The sequence below is a fragment of the Echeneis naucrates genome, chromosome 6 (genome assembly GCF_900963305.1).
Source record: "Echeneis naucrates chromosome 6, fEcheNa1.1, whole genome shotgun sequence".
NCBI classification, from domain to species: Eukaryota; Metazoa; Chordata; class Actinopteri; order Carangiformes; family Echeneidae; genus Echeneis; species Echeneis naucrates.
In genome coordinates, this window is record NC_042516.1 from 6,634,559 (window position 1) to 6,660,267 (window position 25,709).

Genomic DNA, 25,709 nt, shown 5'->3' on the forward strand with positions numbered 1-25,709 from the left:
TATACTCGCTCAAGGGAGAGAGAAGTTCAGGGCAACAGGTTTCTACCTTACCGGCCTGGTGTTATGCTGGAGTGATATTGAACCAGTGTCTTGAGCCTCAGCAATAAGGAAGCAAAATTTCTTATTTCTGCTCAGTGCTGACGACGTCAGTGTCAGAAGAGGGCCCTGACAATCGGAATGAACAAATCTAAAATCTTGATCCTCCGAAAAAAAAAAACAAAAACCCCAGATCAGTTCAAACTAAACAACCATACGGGCCATTTTTTTTCTCCCTCTTGTAATATTACTCATTGGAGTGTTTACTAAAATAAACACACAGACTGTACTGAGAGCAGTGTACATACCTTCATCACCTCTGTTGCTACTGTCATGACTTTGTTAGGCACAAACGTCTGGAATCATTTTGGGAAAACACTGTGGTTTTCAGTAAGTCGTAAAAAACTACTTTGAGGTGAGAATCGACCGCCACTCTCCTGGGTCATATTCCGATGCTTTGCTGCCCCATCATCCACCCCAAACTCCTCCTCCTCCCAAACTTAGTCACTCTTGCCCACTGAGCTTATTAACAGCCCCAAGACACTCAGATTCAGATTCAGACCCTACAAGCTCAGGGACTGATGGCCCTCTGTCAGCTGGTCCACAGACCTAGTGAGCACAATTCAATTTGATGCAACCTCACACACGGATGGTTTCCATAACCAGTCATAGTAAACTCAGTTGTTACACTAACAAATGTTGTCTTTCTGGAAGAAAACATTAAAATAAAATAAAAAAATAAATAAATAAAAAAAAGCTTCTTTACTGCCGTAGACACAAAGCAGAAACAGATCCCGGCCAAGCTTTCACCGTGACTATAGTCCGTAGAGTTGACTACTTTGATTAGTCAGTCCCAAACACACACACACACGCTCTGATTCGTGCTGCATTGTCCGTTTCTTCTTCTTTCCCTCTATGTACTTATTTTATTTTACTACACGAATGATAGTTTTCCAGTCTCATTTCATTGTATTAACTTTAAGCTCTTAAAAAAATGTTCAGCTAATATTCATGCAAATAGAACAAAATGAATTGGCATTGAATTGAATTGAGAGAAAGAATGAAAAATAACCAAATGTTTTTAAATGTGGCAGCAAATCATTAGGCCATTTTCCATGCTTCCATTGTTTTTAGGACTATAATCAGCTGAATGTACTTGAGGTTTGAAAAGTTAAACCAGTTTAATGTAGCTTTTTTTATAACAAAATATTATATTACCAGGCCAATGTAAAATTATTGTATTAAAACTAATTATATCTGTGAATACTGTAAGTTACAGTGAAGTGGCAGTTGCTGTTTTTTGCCCAAAATAATGACCTCTGGGAATGCACTCACGGGCTTTTGGACCAAATTTACATTCCTTCACTGTAAATCACTGGTGGTTACAGTTACTGTTACCTGTGGCTTGTTACAATGACGTCCTTAAGCTTTACTCATTTTAACTATTACAACATTTTTGCCTTTTTTTTTTTCTTTTTTTTCTTTGAGCGATATAAGGTCTTGGATTATAAGACATGAAACAACACTGTTGCTGTTGGGCAGTGCAGCTCAGTGTCAGTTGCTTTTAACGGGCAAAGTCAAAGAGAAAATAAACGTATTTGCCACCTTAAGGGCACACATGGTACCTCAGTCAAACCTGTAAAGCAGTGGTTAATCACTATCTGCATAAAGCTGTAGCCCTCGGTTGGGGAAAGACATTTTAAAAGTGCGCTATCATGTTTGACAAAGACCAGAACCTGTAATCCAGGGCGAATAAAGTGTGTATATGTTTGAGGAATAAAAATTTATGAATGTACTTTAACGTTGGCCACAACGAGATATTGTGACACGTGGGTGATTGTTGAGCTTTGACAACGGAGTAGATAGAATATGAGAAGTTTGCCAAGTTTGTGATGGATGAATATATAGATTAATGGACTCAAAGTTACAAAAGAATCTTTTTTTTTTTTTTTTTTTTTTTAATTAGCACCTGTGAGCTGTTTCCCATTAACACTGTGCACATTAAAAATCCCTCTGCTTTTTCTAATTAAGTAAAGTGGAAACAGATTAGATGGCTTCTTTGAACAAAGGTCAGTGGTTGCACTTTGTCTCGCTCCTCTGTTTGTTTGGCCGGAACCAAGAGAGAGTCTGCCTCTTATTCTCCGAATGTCACTCCACGATCACTGTTTGTTTTCCAGAACAGCCTTTTCTCTCCCCCCCCCCCTCTCTGTCATGTCCTTTGAATCTTCCTTTCTCCCTCCTTTTTTTTTTTTTTTTTTTTTTTACCACAGTATGATCAATAGATAACAACGTGCTTCTTGCTGCTGTCAGCTTCGTCACCATTTTCTTCCTATAAAAGCAAAAAGTATGTTCAGCTCCACAGGTGGGGAGCAGCAGAAGAGAAGGGTGATGTGATATAGATTTTCTGCTGATATGATTATAGAGCACGAGGAACGTTAGATTAAAGCCGAACTGATGAAAGATAAGCATCAATCAGCCACGTCTCTGGAGAGGCTGCAAAGCATGACATGGTTGTCAAGAAGGAGGAATATGGTGACTCACCCCCCCCCGCTACTCCCCCCCCCCCCCGCCCCTAATCTCCTTTTCCCGGCCAATTGATTGGACTTTCATATCCATTAGCCCGGCTTTCATAGCAGTTGTAATGAGTGGCCAGACTACAGACATACTTCAAGACCAAACTTGTCTCTTAGACAGAAAAAAAGAGAACTTCAGGGAAGATGTGATTCAAACAGGTATTGCGAATCTCTCAAAGTGGGATCTGGAAACTTTTATTTTTTTTGCTGTGTAGTTATTTAATGCACTCATGGGTATGTGGATATGTGCATTTCAATTCTTTTAGTTATTTCTTTAGGATCTGGAGACGATTTATATTTCCAGAATCGGGGTAATTCTGTTACAGTTTAAACTTTAACACCTTATGTGTTACACCTCTCTTATGTTTCTGTAACAGCCTGCTGGCACCATGCAGTTGCCAATTCACATATGGCACAAAATTACACATGATATTAATATCTTACAACAGTGATGTTACACTGAGAAAGAAAAATCTGCTGCATAAAGGATATATATATATATATTTTAATATAGTTAATGTTTTCTTCCTGGGTTACATTTGAAAATGTTTCAGTTCAGTCAAAAGTTGAGGAAATTGTGTAAAGCAACATTTGAGATTATTTCGTCTGTGTGTTTGCTTTTTTTGGAACTATTCAAGTCCCGTACAACTACCCCAAAATTCATCAAGAGTCATATAGGTATGTCTTTGATGACTTAATTTCTTTACCTGCATCTCCCCACAGGGTGAAAACAGACTTCATCACATCTCAGGATCCAGAAATCCACATTTACTCAAACATTTTTCCACACAACAAACGGTCAACACTCAGATACCCCCCACTCCGTCCAGATTTTAAAACATGATTCATCTCAGAGGGATTCTTATTGGTACACTGTGGTATGATTATCACCAACACATTCTTTCAGCCTGAATGCCCACCACAACACCTTTGTTAAAAAAAAAAAAAAAAATCTGAGTTACGCATGAGAAGAAGCTGACAAAGGGAGCCAGACAGGAAGGAGAGAACGACAGAATTTAATAAAGTTCAACAAGGCAGAAAGGATTGCACAAGCAGTGAATAGCGATCCTGCTTTTTTCTCCTCCTTTACAACTTCTGCCTACTTAAACACTTTTACACCCCGTCCTTTTATCTTCGTCTGTATTCACTGAGAGAGGAATAGCTGGACACAAAGGGGAATGCTCATTCGTTTTTTTTTGTTTTTTTTTTATTTGAATGTTGACCAAGGATGGCCACCATCTGTGCAAACTGTCCTGACTCCCTGACTCTCCTGCATCTCCAGCCATAAATATTGCAACCAAGGCTCACTTCACAGATGAGTCGCACGTCGCAATTTGTTCTCTTTGCTCAGTTTTGCCGTTATTTAGGCTTTCATTCGCCGTTCTCTTAAGTTGATGCAAACACAAGCACTATATCATTTTCAGCAAACAGTGATTTCTGTCCAACATCATCTCACACCCTCCTGCCTCCTTTACTGTGGCATCTGGTGCTTTTGTTTTTCTTATTCCTCATCATAAACAAAAACCTCTTCACTCTTCGCAGAAACCCAGCCTACACTTATCTCTTGCTGGGAACTTTTTTTCCCCCGGTCACTGAAAAGCCTTCCACTAAGCTCAAACACATGAGGGGAGTGGTGAAAATGGGGTAGATGACATTGTTTTCAGTGATATGGCTGTACGGCTTCAAGACAAAAGTGTTGGTTGAATGTTGTCATGTCAATAAGCCATCAGTTGCGCTGCTAACAATAAGTTAATGATTCCCCAGCAGTAATACATTTATGAATAGAGAAGTGTCTTCTTCGGCCCAGCGGGTGTGCCCATTAAAACAGAGCATGAACAAAATAATTGTGATTTGCAGATAAAATCCACTTTAGAATGGGATTCCAACTGAGGAATTGTTGAAAGAGGTGTAATTTTCCACTAAAACGTGACACACACTCACCGGAGCCCTGCTAATCAACTTGAGTATGTGTATCTGTGTGTGTGTGGGCGTGTTTGTTTGTGTGTGTGTGTGTGTGTGTGCCGTGAAGTCTCCATCCTTCTTCCATATAAAAATTCCATGTTAAAATGTATTTAGTGAGGTACAAATTCTTTGTTTAGGGCAAAACTGATTGTTCTCTCTATATAATCTATTTGTCTTTTCAAAATACTGATATCTTTCCTCTGTGATGTGAACTTAGAGGTAAATACTTTGGCTTATCTAAATATTCATGAGGACAAACTCTGTGGGAATTGTTTTGTTTTATTTTCCTAACAATCAGTATTTCGTGTGTTGAAATGTTATTCTGGCCTTCAAACTTATTTGCAATATGTTATACCAACATTATTTCAACATAACACTTAAAGCCTTGGAAAATAAGAATAAATAAGTGCATCCAAATAATGTTTTCCTTAGGGAAAGGTCTCTCTGCACACCAAAGCTTTTGGTCAATGAAAAAAAGGGTCATTAGCTCATCGCTGGACAGGCATCAAAGCAAACGTAACATTCAACCTCACACGAAGATTCTCCTTTTCTCCCTGTGTTCCTTTTGGAATACTGCATATTTTTAAATGTTGAGGCAACTAAAATTGCAGTCAATGACTGAATAGGAAAAGTCATGAAAAGGCAGACATCCCATAAAAGATGGCCCCTTACGTTTGAAGCTTGCATTTCATTGTGCGATTCAGCATCAGTGTCTCAAAATGACATGTTTATGTTCAGCTCACAAAACCCTCAAGTGGTCATTGTTGTTATGATGGGAGCAAAAGTGAAGTTGTTGCATAGCAACAAAGTCCGTTTTTGGAGTAGGACGAGCTGGATGTTGTTCATTTCCTGCATCAATTGTCTAATTTCTCTTGAACATGACCGTATTTGTTCCAAAATGTGTTTGCCGTCGGAAACATGTAGTGGGCTAGTTCTTCGACTTTGTGTGTGGTAACACACGAAGCCACACACTTCTAATATGCAGGTCATATGGATGGACATTGGGATAGAACTTGCTACTCAGAATTACACTGTGACGACAGACATTTCTCTATAAAATGAAGCAAACCAAAAGCTGGGGACCACCACAGTCGATGAAAAGTTGGCGTCTGCACTTAAACCGTCATTCCTCCCACCAATTTTATTTCATTTTTCTTTTTCAATAAATACCTGATTAAAAAAAACGGAAAACCAAAAATGAAACAAGCACACTAATTCCTGAAAATTCCAATTTGATGTATGGAACGAAGCAAACTTAGGAGGCCAATCATTGACGTACTGTACAATGTTTTCACTTCACTCAATGACATTTTTATATTGTTTGAAACACCTTTCCGTTGTTTGGTGTGGCGTGTTGGCGCTCTCCACAATCCTGATATAGTTGCCTGAAACATCATAAAATGCATTTCCTTTTGCTAACTTCATGGAAATTTATTGCAATATTTTGTCACTGAGTGTCCTGAAAAGCGCTCTGTAAATATAAGGCATCATTAATATTACGCCAGTTCATTCAACAGACATGCGTAGCAAGCAGCTGTGTGTTCGGCCCTATTTTATGTCACTGGTGGTGGTGGCGGAAGGTTTTAGCAGTTATCTCTGATTAACAGTGAGCTCCTGAGAGTGAACTAACCCAAAAACAAGGCTTCGAACAATGTCAATTTGCCTGAACTTTTATGCCTCTAAGTAGGCGCCTGAGTCTTTGAAATGGGAATATGACCATGCTTTGGTGCTTAGGCCAAGTAATAAAACGTCTAGACACCATCTAACATGAATTTCCCTGAAGAATTAGTGTCATCAGTGTGAGAGCCCTGCCCTGCACTCTGGGGTGCAGTTAGAAATACTGTCTTTGAAATCAATGCGCACCTCTCCACTCTTCCTTTAATTGAACTCTGTGGCCACCTGTCAAGACCTTTTGTCCGAGAAAACAGTCAAGTCCTTAGCTGTAATGAAGGTAAATCAAACTTGTTCAAACTCGAGTGAGTGTAACTATGTCTCCTGTTATATTGGAATCCAAAAAAATGCCAATTCTTTGTAGTTTTTTTTTTTTTTTTTTTTTCTTTTTCAAATGAATACTTTGCCCTATAGGTGTCATGTCTATTTCGCTTATATAGCACTTTTTTTGTTGTACACATTTTTGGATTGATCTTCAATTGATTGTGTTTTGCAGTAAGTAAAGCTTCAAACAAGCTGCATCCACGTGCACTTATAGTCGGTATCTGTCCCAGTGACTGTGGTGACGGATCACTTGAGGAGAATGTAGATGCCTCATAAATTGAAAGTGCTCAAAGTGAGCGCTAAGAAAAAAAAAAAAAGAGCTGCTCCTTGTACCAGCGGAGGTAAGGTGATATAGAAACGTGGTTCTCCCTCTGTTTTTATCTATTTATTTGTTTTATTCTCACCCTTTTACTTTCAAGAATTGGCACTTTGGAGGGAAGTCCATGTGAAACGTCTCCATCCATCATGCTGGCTGTGTTTCCACTGCGGCGTTATTGACATAGTAAATTAAAGGAGGCACGCATCAGGTAGCTGACGGATCTGAGGCATCAACAACAAACTTATAATCGCAGCTGTGTCACAGTGGGTGAGTCTCCCTCTTTATTTTTATTTTATTATTAGATTTTATTTTATTATACTTTGCATTCTCCTCCATGCTGTGTTCGCTTCTTCACCATTCTGGTTTATGTACATCTGAAAAATAGTATAGTCTACTTTATTGAGTGTCCATAAAAGTCCTCCCATTTACCTGAAGACGTGCATTAACATATTTGGTTTTATTGGGTCTACAAAACCAAAGATAAAATCTATTCTTCTTCAATTTTTTTTAATTAAAGTATTCATTTATTCATTCCGTTGGTTAAATGATCGTTACCTGACATTATTACATATTGATCTTTGGAGATTTTTATTGTTATGCTTTTGTATTTTTACACTTCTTACCTCGAACTCCGTTATTGGCTTTGCAAGAAAAGATTATTTGATCTGATGGTAAACTAAAACAAGAAAAAACAAACAAGAAAACTCCGCCGCCGCATGTCAATATTTGACCTTCCCATGTCTTACAATAGCATCTTCCTTCCGTGAAAAGCTTCTCACTCTCCACTTTTATAAATTCCCCCCCTAAAACCTCAGCTCAGGAATGCCATGTCAAGACATCTGTTTTTTGCCCCGTCTGTCTCTGTGCGTGATTATAAGGCGGAATTACTGGTGTTAAATCCAACACTGCTGTCCTTCTTTTACAAGAAGTCCTGATTTATATGACTGCATCACTTCAATTATCCACTGAAGCATTTTCAGAACGTTTCCTGAGAGTATCTAAGGACAAAGGGGCCGAGTGTGGTCTGTGTATGACGGAGTAGTTAATGGACATGAATGGACATTGTAAAGATGCTTGCTGTTTATTATATTGTCATGTTATGTAACAACATTTGGCCCAAGCTGAGTTTTGAGTTGTTTCCTGCTGGAAACAAGAGCAGAGACTGAAAACTCTTGAAGACTTTCTAACTGTTTTGAACAGCAGAGATGCATCAGTGAGAGACTTGGAAAATGCCTCTTTTATGTCAGCGCTTGGATCCTCTAAATGGCATGGCAAACTGCCCTGGTAACCATGGCTGTGAGAGGGTTTGGGAGCGCATTAATCACAAGGATTTAGATTCCTTTCTCTTTTATTTATTTATTTATTCTTTTAAAAAAAGACCAAATCTCTCAGACGAGCTCTATGAAGCTGATTTATGATGTTCAGTATCTGCATGTGTAGGTAAGAGTTTATGAGTGAGGGGAGACAGCAGTGTGTTGTCTGTCTCAGCGCTGTCAGCGGACTGGGCCTTTTTTTTGGGGGGGGGGGGGGTCAGTGGTGTTTTTCGCAGAAAATTGCGAAGTGTTCGACAGATATTTTAACCGGGAGCAAATGGAACTGTGGAACTGTAGCTCTACGTTTCTGTCTAAGACTTATGCTGTGTCATGAGTGGACATCCGCGCGTGAAACTGACTATCATGCTGCAGGTTTTACAACTTAATGAAGACTAAATGTCTTGGAAAGGCTTTGGCGTCAAAAGGTGTTTTCATTTGCTACAATGGCCACATTTGGCATTCAACCAGCCCCTTGTTAATTGTGCAATCTGGAGTGAGTGGATGATGCCTGGTGGGGTGACTCCTGGACTTGCCTTAAGTAAAGAGAGACTTTCTGCCTATGACAGACAGGCGGGCAAATATCACATCTTGTTGTTGTGATACTTTTCATTTGTGATCCCACCCCCCAATCTTTGTCTCTTGGTCAGAGGCAGCAGATTGATGACAGCGTGACAGAGTGACACTGCATTCTGGGAAACCAGAACTATGGCTATAAATCCATGGCAATTCAGCTTTACAATGGCCCACTGTCTGGCCATCAGAGGGGTAGGAGGTGGTTACTGCAACACTGGTGAGCTGCTAGGGTACGAACGTTAGGCTTTCTTGAGGGGGAAAAATACAAAGACGGGCGGGGGGGTTAAGACATCAGGGAGAAAACAGACACAGTGGTAATGAATTATGAAAAACTAATAGAATGAAAAAGAGGAAAGGGAGAGAGTGAGACTTCTTTGGTGAGTGGAAATTTCCCACGCCCTTTAGACGGTGAAGCGCTATGATTCTTTTCAAGTAGATCTGTCAAATCAGTGCTTCGGCCGTATTAGAAAGCAAATAAAACACGTGGACAAATAAACACTCCAAGTTTCTTATTGACCTTGGAGAACCAGCTGTGTTGTGAGTGCAGCAGCGCAACTTGGCCCTCTGCTCCCTCCCTTAACTCCAGTGTGTGCTTGTGTCCGGGTGTGCTCACTTGTGTCTGATGTGTGAATGAGCAGAAAGGAGCCTTTGAATATGAGTGTGTGCGTTTTGTACAAGCTTCACACAGGTGGTGGGTCATTTTATAGGTTGACTTTCAAAACTATTGATCAAATGAGTTACATCTAAAAGGGAAAAACAGTAACAGCTTATTATACTTAAAAGAAAACAGCAATTACCGGAGAGAGGTGAAAACGCTTACTTTTTAAAACTGCTGTAACTGCAATATTAAGGCTCGCTGGCATGTGGCAAGAGTCACATGAGGAAAACGTGTGTCACGATTATTTATCAAAGTAATTACAGAATCAAGTATTATTTAATAGTCGTACACCGTATGGCATATGCAAAGAATCTGCGGGAGAGGAGAGGACAGTGCAGGTAGAGACACGCAAAGACACCACACTGAACAAGTGTGAGGAAACTTAACATTTAGGTATCAGAAAGCCAAAATTATTGTCTGTTTGCTGTAATTGGAGAAGAGCACACATCGGGAGTAAATACACAATGTATATATGATATACAGTATAATGGCCACTGTATTCTTTTATGTTACGTATGTAATATGCATTAAAACATAAGTATGTGAAAGACTTACTGTATAAAACTTGATGTTGACCACAACAGCTGCTACAAACTACAAAAGCACGTACATTCTCACTTACTTCTTTCAGGAACCCTGATTCCTGCTCACAAAACATTTAAGGGGTCTTGAATTGTCAGTTAACAGCATGGGGGTTAAATAATCATAAAAATGTAATAAAAACTGTAGTTTACATTTTCAGACCTTCTTCTTTTAAATAACTTGAATAATTATATATCAGCTATTTCATCGCCACAAAAATCCCACGCACCTCTCTTGCCGGGGGTTGTGGGGGGGGCAGAAAATAGGCAGAAATAGCCTCTTTAAATAAAACTGTCTGAAAAAGTGTGATAAGACTAGAGGGAAGTGGAAAATAATACATGTGTGTGTGTCAGTTCTGGTGTAATTTGGGTGAACCAGCACTTTAAATAACATGACACAGACTGGAATAGTAGTGTAAAAGCAGTAAATTCCACCTCTGCTGATCGCGAACCAACATTTTTTTTTTCCCCCTGTCATGAGGAAATGGGCACAATCATTGAGTGGAAAATATTTCTCCCCTCTATTTGATCACCACAAAGACTTGGTGATTTTGGCTTGGTAATGGGAGCCATACTTCAGCTACCAGCACTCCCAAAGCCTCTCCTCCTTCACTCCACAAGCACGCTGCAGCTCTACAGTATGCTCTCCTGTGCGATCAGGCCCTGCAGCACTTGTCATCTCCCAGGTGGCAGCTTAGATTCTCCAATTTTTAGGTTAATTAATCAAAAATGATTTCTTTTCTCATTAGCCATGCATTTGGTTTGCAATCTGCAAAATCGATGTTTTACAGATGTTTCCCTGGGTTTTGTTTTTTCGAGACGGTGCTGATTTTTATTGGGTATAGATTTAAGAGGGTGCCGAGGGATTGTGAGTTAACTCAGCCGCACACATTCACACACATGCAGCCACAGACACACTAAATGCATATCGCACATAGTTGCACGCTCAAATAAACACTGGCGTAAGTACAGTGCAGACAAAACGCACACACACAAACTTTGCCTCTTCTAACTTACTTTCGGTACCTGGATTGTTATTGAGGCTGCTGCGCTGAGTTTAATCTGTTCATTTAACTGACACGGACAGCAACTCTGCTCACCTCCTCCATTTTGGTTCGCCTATATCGAGTCGATCGTTGCCAAACCCAGGGGGTTGAGCCACACACAGACTCTCTCTGGGTAGCACTCTTTAATCACATAACAGCTTCTGGTTCTAGTTCCTGTTGGTTGTAAACAAATGTAATGTTGCATTTCCTGCAGTCTAGACATAACAACAAACCTGGCAGAACCAGAGAGGGGAACGCTTGTGGTTGCTAAGGAGTGGCTGGCACAAGTCGGCAACAAACCAGGGCCTGAGGTGTAGAGTGAGAAACGGAGGGACAGACACCGATGAGCCGGCCTTTAGTCTTATTTTGAGATTTTCATCACTAAGGCAGACATGTTGTGCAAAAGTGTTTACACATGTATGTCTTTCTTTTTTTTTTTTTTTGGTTGACCATAACTTGTCCTAAGCATCTGTGTTTACAAGAATATTTCTATGATGAAACAGAAAGCCTGTGAGAGATTTAAATGTTCAAGATTTTCCCCATTATATATGGCTTTCTCTTCTCCTGTAAACTTTTTTGGACGTCGGAATGCGCCCCTTTGTGCCATCTGCTGCACAGTTGCCCGTCTATGTGTCGTGTACGGCCGCATGTGTGTCCGTGCGCGTTTGCAGCGTTTGTACTTGTGCACGGCAGCCCACCGTTCTGCTCAACTACACAGGAAAAAGAAGATGAAGCGGAGGAGCAAAAGGAGCCCAAACAGAAATTATTATTGATTTAATCACATAATCAGCCGCAAACACTTCAGGCCAAGATAGCAAATCCATAATAGCCTCCCCACATAACCACCCTTACAAATTTACCATCAAAGCCCTCAACGTACACACTGCAAACACAGGAACTGGGGTCACCTTCAGTCGCTCGCAAAATATTGACGTTCCTAATGCTTCTATATGTTTTTGAGTTAAGCTTTATCAATCACCGATAAGGGCCTAATGTCTCTAAAATATAACTCCTATGGCAGAGGGATTACAGCGTCGCTTTTCTTGTCATAATCTAAACATATCTTTTCAGACAAAGGAAGGAAGATGGTAAAATCAATTTTGTCAGACGTAGGCATTTCCCACTGTGGTTGCTCTCGTCTGTCTCCAGATGAACTACAGCAGCACTCGTCTAACCTTTAAGATGTCAGGATTTACCTCAGGGAAAGCGTTTATTCTCCTGTGTCGAAAAAAAAAAAAAAAAAAGTTCAGTTTCCAACCAATTACAAAACATTCTCCAAAACTTCCCGCTCTCTCACTCAGAGCCAATTTTGCTCATGTTTATAGTTTTCAACAATCAAACGGAGGATAATTTCAATAAAGCACAACAATAAACTGGGCGTTTTTGAATGTATGAATTTTGGCATTAAAGGCAAAGACAAGAGCACAGAAACAAAAGCCTTTATGTGGTTTTCGTTTTGTTAAATTGTTCTTCAGCAAAAACAGTCAGTAAAAATGCAGAGTGAATGATAAATTGGCATCAATGGGCTGAATTCTATTTTTAAGTGAATAATAGTTAAAGCACATAAAATGCAGAAAGAGTTGCCTTGAGAGCAGCTGCACGACCTCCGTGCCTCACGATATGGCACTTGATGGGTAGGAGTGGATGATGCTGTTCGGTAAAGTGTTAAAGTCTGTTCAGCATGATGAAATTATGATTTTAGGAAGTATTTGCATCACAAGTCTGATTATTTATATCATGTTTATGCTTCTTTTTTGCGGTTTAAAACTTCCCAGGAAAAGCCAGCAGGTTTATAAACTTCAGTCATTCAAGTCATTCTCTCAAATCAAACCGTCTCTCTTTTAGCAACAACCTTTCCATGGGCAAGCTCAGCCTGTGCTCAGCCTTCTTCATATTATGAGGAGTTATGAGGATGGACTGGACACGTTCAGAGTGCGCTCCTGCAAAAAAGGGAGGCACGGGAAATGGCGTACCATGCAATCCAATTCAAATTTTATCTCCTCGATATCTGCTTGACTATTCACGATTAACTTTACGGTTAGCGTCCCTGTTTGACCAACTCACAAAACTTTAGTTGTAAAAGTCACACTACATTTTGGGTAGCTGAACAGTAGAATTAGTCGAAATGGTGAAAGAATAAAGAAGCAAGACAGCTACATTTTCTGTAATCATTTTGACATTTTCAGGATAACACCAGAAAACTGTGTCATACCAGAGGTGAACAAATGATTCGAAATTCACGTAATAAAATCCTAATATTAACTCGGAAAATTCTGCTGTTCAGCATCAGGAGAAAGATAATTTGTCTAATTTTGTGTGGCTAGATAACAACGTATCCAATTCAGATTTTAACACTCCCTCAACATCCATCTCTTCAGTGATCTATCCATTCACTTGCCTATCCTTGTCCATCTAGCCCGGAGCTATGGAAGCCTAATTGTTTACCAAAGGGTTGCGGCTCATTTGCTCCTGGAGATTGGGCCTAATTAACACTAACTTGTCTGAACACTGAGGAGCGCTGTCCACTCCACTTTAATCTAATCTGTACTCTTTCAAAAAATAATGAGATCATTTACACCTCATTAACGAGCAATGTAATGTCTGGGCATTAATCATAATGATTGCTTATCATTTCACTTTGCAATATTATCTCCTCTAATGAAACTGTTCACACAACTGCCAAGAGGGCCTTAATTGGTCGTGTGAAATCACAGAGCACCCGGCAGCTTGCCGCGACGTGTGTGAAGTTCTAATTTGCATGGGTGGGGGAAAAATTTAGGGGGGTGGGCGTGAGGGGATGGCATCACTTAGTAACACACAAATACACATACAAATGCATGGTGAAGTACTACTTGACTGTATAAGAGAAAAAAAAAACACACAAAATGAAACAGCCCTGGAGGATCAAGCCAACATTTTTATTGAATTAAATCTGTTCTCTTAAAAAAAAAAAACAAAACATAACAGCCCACCTCCGCATTGTAGCTTCTTAGAAAAATTTTCATTACATCTGTTCAGAAACATGAAGTCGCAAACTTAATGTATCCCCATGATCTCCGCTGTCGCTCTCTCTTTGGTATAAGATCCATGCCAGTGGTGGATGTGATTATCCAGCCAACGTGGCATCTAGACTGATCCCAGCTTTGTGCCACCACCGTGAAGCCAAGACATCTAAAAGAACCCTTCAATATTGCTGTTTTTTGCAGCCTACTGTATATCCGCCCCTGCCGGTCGTCCGCAGCTCTCCTGCTTCTCAGAGGGATGATAAACAGCGCTAATTCCAGCAAAAATATACCATTCCTCCCCGGAGTGGGGACCACCTAAAGAGGCCATGCTTGACTAGAAGGTGGAGAGCACTGAGGCTGCTCTATGCCCCGGCTCCCCGGGCTTAGGGGGGCTTAGGCGCGGATGTCATTTGGTCTTTCTCCCTGGTCAGACTGGCTAGCTGTTAATTGTGGCCCCTGGTCTGTGAGTTGAGCCTGTGTAGCTGAGGAGAAAAGGCTTGCCTAAATTGAAATCTGAGCACCGTGTCTGAGAGTAGGGTTGATTTCCACTCCATCGTGGATGCAGTTTTAAGACACAGTCATAATTCCTTCAGCGCTAATTTCATCATCCAGAAAAACATTATTTTGTCTGTTCACTGCACCAAACTCCATTATCCTTTCCTCTTATTTTATTCCATTTCGCTGTTCATTGGATCATTCTTGCAGGAAACTGAGACCACAACTGCCAAGTGCAGGAGTGAAACTCAATGCAACTGAAAGCTCAAACTAAAGCCAATGTACAATATCAAAGTCAAAGTGGTCAGATAGTCTGTCGTAATCTCTGTGATTACGGTTTAGTTTTAATAAAAATACTGCCAAAGGTCTGATTCACTTGAGAGGAGTTTTTTGAGATATTCTGGACTTTCCTGGTAGCGGACCTGTTACATGCACAACCACAGCTCTTGACCTTTCTCTCACCTTCGAAAAAGGCAAGATAACGAAAAATCGGTGCGCTGGTCTGCATGTTTCCGGACTGCATCCCAGCTTCTTTTGTGTCGGCTTTTGTCCCAGTGGATTGTAGATAAACTTAGTCCATAAATCTGTTCCTTCCAAGAGCTAGTCAAGTCAGATACCATTACTGACATAGACAGAACATCACTGAATGCAAGATCCTTCTTATTGCTGCAACAGGTAAAGCTGCTAAATCAACTCCTGAATGTAAGATATTTTTGGGTGGAGCGCTTTTTTATTTATTAGGGCTGAAGCTCAGGGTGTTGTTCTGCAGATGAAGGGGGGTCATGGAATTAGACGTATTTATAAAAAACTGATTTCTTCATTTGTCCTCTTTTGTTCCCTGAAAAACACATTTTGCCAAGGAATCAGTTCATTTCTTTTTCATTTAGTTTCCGTCATCAATGAATTCATATTTTTAAATATACTTTTAAATGGCAAAATTAACAGTAGCGGTCAGTCTTAGCTGTCTGGGTAGCGCTAGCCCTGAAGATATCGTAGATTTTCAGCATTTATTATACTGAAGATAACATTATCCATAAAGGATACGTGGACATTTAGCTGGCTGTGTGTGGATCCCAAAATGGCTGAGACTGAGTCCAAATATACTGGAGACTAAGATTAAGGTGTCTAAAGTCAGAAAAGTGGCTGAGAGATTAGTCTCAAGTACCATAGCTCAGTATACTCCTCTTTCACTATCAATCCTTCACATCATTTCCACTCATCTCCCCTCTCCTCCCTCAGAGTAAAACTGAGTGTCTGCTCCACTCCACATGTATTGAAGGCCCTGGTTAACATCTGCTGTACGGCGAAGTCAAACGCCTGCACTGCCATAACCACGTGCTGATATGATTTATTCTATCCCCCGAGGGCCCGTCTAATGAACAGAGATGTATGCTCAGCAACCCTGTACATGTAACCTCGATGTGCACAGAGGACGGCCGTGCTGTAATATGATAAGTGCCTTGTCGATAGGCTGTATGATATGCTAATCATACTAAAACACAGTGCCTCGGGCTCTCCCCTTGTTTATTTATGAAGGCTTGACCTGAGGGAGAACAATAATCGGCTTTTCTCTGAACTCTCTAACCCTGGGAGCCAAGGGAACCGCCAATCACACACATCTGAGTCCCATAATTCCCCCACCTCTCTCTCTCGCTCTCTCGCCTCCTCTGTTCCCCCTCAACCTGAGCTGAAATGGCAGATTTATGCAAACAGCACTGTGTGTGCATTTTCCTGCCCGCATTTGTCCGGGGCACATGTCAAGCCCTCAAATCATTAAACTAATTATTAATTGGGACTGACGTAAACAAGTTGTCAGCAGCCTGCCGACTGTGTTCTCAGCTCAGCAAACATAATGCACCGAGCTGATGTAGTGCAGCTATTACAAACCCATCATTGGAAAAAAAATTAAATAAAAATAGAAATGACACCATTCACTGATGCAGGAAAAGTTCAGGTAACAGTTCATAAAGGATGCGCTCATTATATTTATAAATGTTGAAAAAAAAAAGCAAAACAAACCATGATCAACTCCGAAGTGCTACACCTGAATATATTCCCAGTGTCTTTGACTTATTTGTCAGGTTTTAGCCAGTTTTTACTTTTTATAAACAGCTGTTTCGTCACCAGCTTCAGCTGTAACTTTCTGAACAGGCTAATGCTAATTTTAGCTACATAACAACAGAAAAACACACATATAGCTCCTGAAGTAATACAGATAAAGACAGCATAAAATAAAATAGCTATAAACCTTTCTTAATGTAGAAAGAACCTTCATCCATCACCATTCCTAATGTTATTTTATTTTAAAGTACTTTACATATGTTAGCGTAGCCTATGATTATTATTCTAGTGTATATATGTATTATAACTGCTCAACACATATAAGAACAGTACAGTAATCACAAATCACACTAATGCACTGAACACAACTGGTCTGTGGTCATACATATCCCATTAATGTCATCAAAGTTAGTGAAAATCTTTAGGCAGGCAATATTTTTCGGATTTGGATTTACTTTTCATACGAATAACCTAAATCTTTTAAAAATGCTCTTATAGATTTATGAACTGAATAGAAATCCACCACTCATTTTGGGATAGGACACATCAGGTCAAACAGCACTTGGGTATGTTGTTGTATGCCATTAAACCACTGCAACGGACGTGAGCGCACTGAGGTGACATGTTAATGATGTGTGTAAAATGTCTAATATTAATTTATGATATGATTGTCTTGTGATATTCTTTCTGCTGTAGTGTTTTATCCCTCCGCTGGAACAGGACCTTCATGTCGGGGGACGCACTTGGTTTTCATTCCGCTGCCCATGCTAACAGATTGGAGCAGACACAGGCCGCATAACACGTGCATCCCTTCCATCAAGGCTAGAAACATTTCACCTATTTCTGACTTGTCCGTCTGGAAGCAAAACCATAGAGAGAAAAGGCCTGTTGACAGTTTCTTTGACAATATTCCAGCAATATTACACAAGGAGACCCCTCCCACTATAGGGACTGTGCCCAAACTCAATCATGGGAAAGACCTGAAAAACAGCATTTTTTAAATATTCACTGAAGCATTTTTCCTTCTTTTTAACTATTTCACTTGTTGCATTCGGAAACTTTTACTGTCAAAGACAAATCGGAAATACGTTCAAAATGAATGAAACTTTAATATTCTGGTGTCCCACCAACAAACAGTAACAACCAGCAGACATGTTGCCAGTGTGAAAACTCTTTACCACAGCAGGTTGCCAATGGCAGCCATGCTGTCAGATATTTTTCATGTCAGGCAAAATTTTTATCTATTCTATTGATATATTTCCCACTCAGTCATATATTTAAGGTAACTATTTTTTATTATTATTTATTTGAAAGTTGTGATTTCAGGTCCAAGATAAAACTTAAATCACAAATTTTCAACTCAATTTATGGCCTTACCTGAGGAAAGCAACAACACAACGATTGAAATTTTGACAGTAGAAAAATCTGACAATCTAAGATTAAAGGACTTAAACAGGGTAACATGTACTTCTTTCGTGGTAAAATTAGAAAGAAAGAAAGAAAGAAATTGATCATATCCATCTGTTTTCTATAAAATTTCTATGCGGGGCAAATACAAGTCTGCCCCGATTCTCCTTTGACTCTTTGTGTCTAGCTATAGCTTGTGTTGTCATGAATACAGCTGTCTAACCACTGCCAAAAAAAAAGACTGAACAAATATTTGGAGGAAGAAGGAGCTGGCGCGAATGGCTTAAGGGTGTGCAGTAGAGAGTATATAATATATTACTCCCTAGGCTGCCACTTTCATTTTATATGTGATGATGTGGCCACATTCTCTACATTCTCCTTTCAATAAAGATATAGTTTTGCTAAATTTATTCGGGTTGTACTCTAGTGGTAGTCTACTATATTGGTCTTATTCATATTCTCAAAGTATTAAAAGAAAAGTGCAAATGTGTCATGGGGTGTGGCGTAAGTCAGAGCTCGGTCCTTGCATCTGTGAGCTTGAAAACAAAGGTTTGTTTGTGTGCCTCAATCACTCTTGCTCATGAAAGCAGACACTTACTTGAAAAAAAAAAAAAAAAAAAAATCCCCTCTCTGTCTCTCTCTCTCTCTCTTTTTTACAGGGAAACACTCTAAAGCAACATCCTGGGTATAAATTTGCAAAACGCAATACAGGCCTGATTGTGTGTTGAGTGGATGTGGGGCGCATACGAATGGAGCCAGTACCCCTTCCTCTCTCCTCCACCGAGTAGTACTACTCAATCCCTTCAACTCCGCCCACCCCCATCTCTTCTCGAGCAGCTAAGTAAGTACTGTAACAAAAACTCTATAGTTTTATTGTTATTCACGTTACAGTAAAGAACCTTTAGATCTCAACCTCATTTCGCTACGTTGGTGTAAACTAAGTGAGACTCACTCGGCCCAAACTAATCCCAGAGAATGAGAGGATTTTCCCTCTATTTCTGTATACAGTAAGTGTTTTACCAGCACAGTCAGTGTTGGTAAGGCAGCCTGCACGAGTGTTTAAAATCTGCTTAAGTAGTGGAAAAATAAAAGTTAATGGAATGTATACATAAAGACTTAAAAGTATTTATAACATCTGTTTGAAAATTATAAACTGTTTTACTGCCATTAGAACATTTAGTGATCTCCTATTAAAAATGCAGTAGACGGTTTCTTTTTACGTCACTTTTTTTTTTTTTTTTTTTTTGCCATTTGTAAAATGGGATCACAAAGTTACGTGTGAATTACAGTCGACGGTGTCATAGCGAAGGCTGAGGCTGTGAGAACCTGAATGAAAAGGATTGGAACAAGTGTAGCCTTGGCACTGACACCAGGTCAGCTCCAAGCCCCCTCACAGCCCAGCCCTCAGCACCAGGTGTTCCCTGCATTCAAATGATACTCTTATTCATAGACTGCCCCAATTGGAGTATTAAAACTCAAAATTTGCAACTGAATGCTGATATAATCCTGGAAATATATGTCTCCATTAAAAAGTAGCCCATTTAAAGGAACAAGGCAGCCATTGTGTGAGGCTTTATGTTTATTTATCAAGGCGCTAAAAGGGAACCAGGGGTGGGGGTTAAGGAGAAGGGGATGGGGGGTAGCAGGGCAGACTTTCCAACTGTTTACATGTTAATTTCAAACTTAACAGCCTGGAACTATTTATACACTGAATGCAAATCATTTTTTTTCTCCTTTTGTTTTGCCCTTTTATTTTATTTTATTTTATTTTTATTTTTTTCACATGCACTTGACTGTTGACGTAAAAATGCAAATCAACATGTGTGTGGAAACTTTGGTGACAAATGATACAGTTGGATTTTAGTGACAGGTTGCATTCTGCTGATATGATGTGGTTTGTTTCACCAAGGGCACAACTGAAAGCCATTTACTGTTTTGACTACAACAGGTTTCAAGTGCAGGAATGACCTTTAGCAAGCAGTTAGACTTTCAGATTTAGGAAAAGATAAGCTGGAAGCATGTCCTTGCCACTGGGTGCTAGTTGCACGATTTTTTTTTTCCGGATACATGAACCTTTCCCCAATTCACAATGTCAAACCACATATGTGGACAGTCATTTACGCCACTCTAGCCCCAAAACTTGCGTGTAAACTTGCAGGAAAAAGACGAGTGATACCTTTCACACTGCCGAGTGGATGGCTTCCTGTTTGGACTGGGAGTGCTTGCTTTTAAAGCTTCACTTAAATCAGAACTGTGGTAACTGTCACAGCCCCACGCACAGCACTTTCTCACCGGGCCTCCGTGGTGGATAGTAGCTAGTTAGATGGGATTACAAATGCAGCCTGCTGTGCTGGTTGTAGACCAGTGGCTGTAGAAGTGCCATTTAGTATCATTACAATGTCTGCGCTCCGAAAAAAATCCACATTACAGAAGTGCCAATCCAGTCTCCACATTTTTACTGCAGCCAATAACTAGCCATGACTCTAGCAAAGTCAGATGACCTGCGAATGAAAGCTCTTTTTTTTTTCTTATTCTTTGAAACCCTGTCATTATTCAAGAAAAAGGTTGTGGGCAAATTTTTGGCATCTGAAGAGTGCTACCAGAGATGTTAGGTGATACCAACAAATATTTGTTTTGAGTAACGAGTCAGCTGATGCTTCCAACCCGATAGGCATCTAGGCTGACAACACAACCCAACATCCCAAATGGTTGATCCCCATATAGAATAGTTTAGCACCTGGAGATTTGCGTGCAGTTCCCTGCTCAGTATGTAAATCGACAAACAGGGTAGAAGGCAGAAAGGGAGGATCAAGTGAGGCAAGTGAGGACCCAATAGTTTGGCCAACCTTTCTGCATGAAACTTGGGTTTGAACCAAAGTTTGAACCGCAGTACATAGCCAAGATTGTTCTTCTATTATGTTAAGCTGAACCAACATTTTTATAGACATATTATGTGTCACTACTTTAGTCATATTGAGTTCTGATAATCCAAAAGAGGAAAACTTAATGTACACCAAGTGGGGCTTTTTGGTTTTGTTTTGTTTTGTTTTTGTTCTCCTCCAGGTTAACTTAAACAAGTTACATTAGCCTTTAGCTTTGCTGTCTAACAGCCAGCTAATGTTCCAACAAAATAAATTATTAGTCATTGTGTAGTTAATACGTTGATTTTTTTTTTTTTTTAAGCTGACGGAAAGCGAAGGACAGGAAGAAAAGAAGTGAGAGAGTGAGGAAAGAGGTTGATATGAAATGCGGTCAGCGAAAACGCCATGGCAACTGGTCAAGAGTCCGCAGAGAAGGAATGTGTCTAATCAAATGTAACAATACCCCCCTCCCCCCTCCCCCTTCCCCCTGTCCAACTCCAGCCCCCCCCCACCCTGTCTCTGAGTGAATGAGTGGGTATGTTTTATGATTGGAGTGCCGAGGCTCGACTGCAGCTTTGTTTAGACAGGTTTTGGATGTTTTGCTCATTATGTTTAGGTTCCGCTGATGGTTTTTTTTTTTTGGATGGATTTGATCGAATAAACAAATGTCATCACTTTAAAGCCATCCTTCAAGGCCTTTTTATGTCAGTGTCAAGAAGTGATAAAACAGCTTTTCGAAAGTGCATTTCTTTTGCCTTCCTCTTTACTATATTTTTCTGTTTCTTAAACATGAAAACACAAGGTCTCAGAGAGTGAATAGAACGGCAATTAACTATACAATCATTGTCAAAGTCACAAACTTTGCGACGTGAATTAAGTGCAATATACTTATGAAAACAATATCCATTAAACTGAAAACACTTGATTAAGAGTAGTTCGTTTCTTTGAACTTTTATTTTGATTGAAAAAGAGGATTATTTTATTAAAAGCCCTAAAAAGCAATCGACTGAAAAAAGTTTGACTGCTAAAGTACTACATGCGGTGAAAATTTGATTTTAGGGAGCGTGAACATGAGCGATCAACTGCACATATAGCTGATGAAAATGCAGAGTAGATACTCCCTGGTTTTGTTGGTCTCTCCACACAAACCATGCATAAATCAGTCATCACTGCCGCCGCTTTCTTTTTGTCCGATTATGATGCTAATATCACCACTCTAAACAAAGAAACAATTCCGATGACAGAAATGAGAGACATTACACTCTCGTTTTCAAAAGAGGGAAAGTATAGTGGTATTATGCAGGCTACAAGACAGTGGGGCAGAGGGTGATGCCAACAGAGAGGTTGCATCGGCCTGTTAACGTGATCACCTGAATAATGCACGATCCATTGTGTTCAAATATCATAAACTGATGCATGAACATCCCAGCCCCCCTCCAACATGGGCCAAAATTATTGTTTGTATGGTTGCAGAGCTGCAGAGAGACAATTAGTCATATTTGTATGCTGCAATTAATTGAGAGAGATGCGGGAGATAAAGAGAGAGAACAAAGACAGCTTTTTGTCACATCTTTCCATCTGACAGGGATAATTAGATATATGAAATTGAAATTCCTCACTGGGGGGTCCTGTTGACAACACTGTTTTCTGTTTCATTCCTGTCCCGTTTTTCTTTTGTGTTCCTGTTTATGCTAATTTTGACCCAGTGTTTTTCCCTCTTCGCTAAAAGCAGCATCCTCCCCAGCCTTCAGATTCAATTCATTGCACTGCAAAGAGCAGCCTGTCAGCCTATTCATGCCTCCCTTACCTGTGACACCAGGATTTAATTTAAGGGAATTATTTACTCCTCATTATGATCGGGATAATTTAACTATTCGATTTCCACACATGTGCTTCCTTTCTGTACAGAACCTTAAGGTGCTCAGAATCAATTGAAATAAATATCAGATCATGAATAAATCACAAGGTGTCAATTTGCACCTGGATGAAACTAGTCAAATGACAGCCTTACAGCTATTTACACCCATACAGAACACCCATGGGCTCCCAAAATGCCTTGTTTTGTAGAAAGGTGCCAGAAATTGTAGCATTATGAATAGCATTACTGGCTACAGACCCTGGTTCCTTCCCTCTGCAATGGTATATGCTACATGGTGTAAATAGCCACTTTGCGTTACACCTGGGTTAGAATCGCATTGTTGGCCACAGACAGCTGGGTTCACATAGCAACTAAACAATTCAGCTAATATATGTAAACAGATCAAAATAATGACTTCAGTCAAGATAATTTTGCTTTCATGATACATATTTTATTTCGTTTTTGTTCTACGCCTTTTTAAATAAACCAAATGGCACCTCTGTATTCATTAATATTTTCACAAATCTCAGTGACAACGCTATTGACCACGTTGGCATGCCCAAAGACCGCCAGATAGCTGACAAAAACTACTGCGCGTGAAAGACACAGACAGAGAGTTACAGAGTGCTCTGCGGATGTTTTTCTTCTGTAAAACATCTTTTGAGGTAACAGCGCAGTTTAAACCCATTATTTAATAATTGAAGGCAGAATTTATTTTAATTAGGAGCGAAACAAGGCTCACAAACCAGGATTATCCTACAAACCGGGTATCCATTGGCTAATTATTTTTCTATTGGACAGTTCGGCTTACATACCATTCCATTATGAGCAATTCGGTCATTTGTGAATGCTTCTGTCACATGAGCCACTCTGGCAGAATGAGGGAGGAACATCTGATAGGAGAACATTGTGGCTTTAGTGGAATTATGGGTTATGTCACCTTTTACCACAAAACTAGAAGAGGCCTCCTCGTACATGAGAAACAACCTCAATCATGCTTCTCACAACTGACAAAAACACTGAGTGACACACAACAGGCAAGGGAAAATTCAAAATCATAAAAATAGCGTACACTACGCACACTTATGTCTTTGATGGATATAAAACAATGCTATTTTGGAAATTATCAGTTAAATACATTATAAGAAATATAATTTCTTCATACTCATCAAGTGGTTGTGAGGTAAAAAAAAATCAGAAAATTCTTTGATGGTTGTTTTGACTCATCCTTTTTCTCTCTTTATTCAATGTGATTGGAGATATATATGGGACTCAAATACACCAGAATAATCCTGTTCCTTGCTGATTGACAGCTTGTTGACTTCTTATACACCAGATGTCCCCTGAAATAATATTCATTGTCTTGACCTGAAATTATGGATTGACCCAAACACGAAAAAAAAACAAAAACAAGAACATGAGTAAAGTGAGAATAAAAAAAATTGGCGGCTAGGAGGGGAAGGAAGGCAGAATGGAGATATGAATTGAACCGGAAAAAGCCTTGTGTCTAATGCTTGCCACATTCGCTCTAGAATGAAGCTCTAATTACCCATCGGTATTTGGTGCCAGCGTTCCCAGGTCCCAGCAGCCCCTGGGCCCGTGCAGGCACTGAGCGTCCAGAGCCAGCTGCCTCCCAGACACTTGCAGGTATACGGGCTGAGCTAATAGTCCGACCACAAGGGAGCCAGATGAAAGAGCAGGAAACTGCTGCCAGAAGCCCTGAAAGGATTTATGTAAAGGGAGATGTAGGGATGCAGTGGTGGCTGAACCCACCTAGACTGGAGTTACCTACCTGCTTACGTGTGGAATAGGGTGCCATGTGTGACTGCCCAGATAAATCTGTAGTTCATATCTGAATGAGTTATAAATGACAGATAATGGTATCAAGATGGTAGATGGTCCTGCATCCACAACAACATTTATGTGATAAACTGAATATTAAGAAAAAATAGAAACGCTATGCAAAGTGAAAAGGTAGTTAAATACATTGCTTTGTTTCTTTTGTAATGTTGCACAGTCCCGTAGTTGCAACGTTACCATAAAGCGTGTTGTGTTTTCTGTGTTATCTCCAAAAGCATTTAAAAAAAATGCTATTTTTGAAAATGGGTGGTGTCTGCAGGTATACTTCTGTAAGGTTCATACACACCAGCAGCTTGCACCAGGACAACGGGGGCAAAGATACGAGGCAAAGCACTCCCCGCTTCCCACAGCTTGCTGCTGCTGCTGCTTGCTCAGCGTTTCGTTTTGAGACAAAGTAATAACTGAAAGCTACTCAAATGAGTGCGTCAACATTTTTATGAGGCCATATCTTTCGCCTGATAGGACAAATGTGCTTTATTATTTCCATTGAGATTTCTTTTTGGTTTGTTTTGAAGTGGTAGAAATGTTTGGTGGTAATTTTCCCTAAATGTAGTGGCTACATAAAAAGAATGGTCAAATTGAAAGCAGAGGTTGTGACATCCTGCCCTTTAGTCCAAAGCAGTTGACTGTACATTCCCGTAATGCCCCTCAGTGGCCTATCTTTTAAGAAAAAGCTAAATTTTGTAAAATTTTGAACTCAAGCAATGTGTAAAACAAAATGAGGAAAACAATAACCAACCAACAAACAAGCAAAAACACAGAGATGACCCTAATGACATCATCAAAGTTTGGGAAACACCTTCTAAGTCAAATAGAACATTGTTCAACTGGTTGAGCAGGCCTACCCACGAAGTGTCCCTTTAAATGAAAACAAGATGTTATCTGCATGTGTTATACGAAGTGCATTCGCTGTATTGTGCTCTGTCAGGTGAGTAAGTGGTCGACAGTAAGTACTGTGTACATGAGCATACTTTTGAAAGGGTTCACCTCAGTGTTATTTATAAACGCCAGCCACCTCTCCTGCTGCCAGGTCAGCAGTGTAATGTTTAAGTGGAGAGAAAGTGTGTAATCATCTATCTGTGTGGGATGTGATTTCCCTGAAAGAG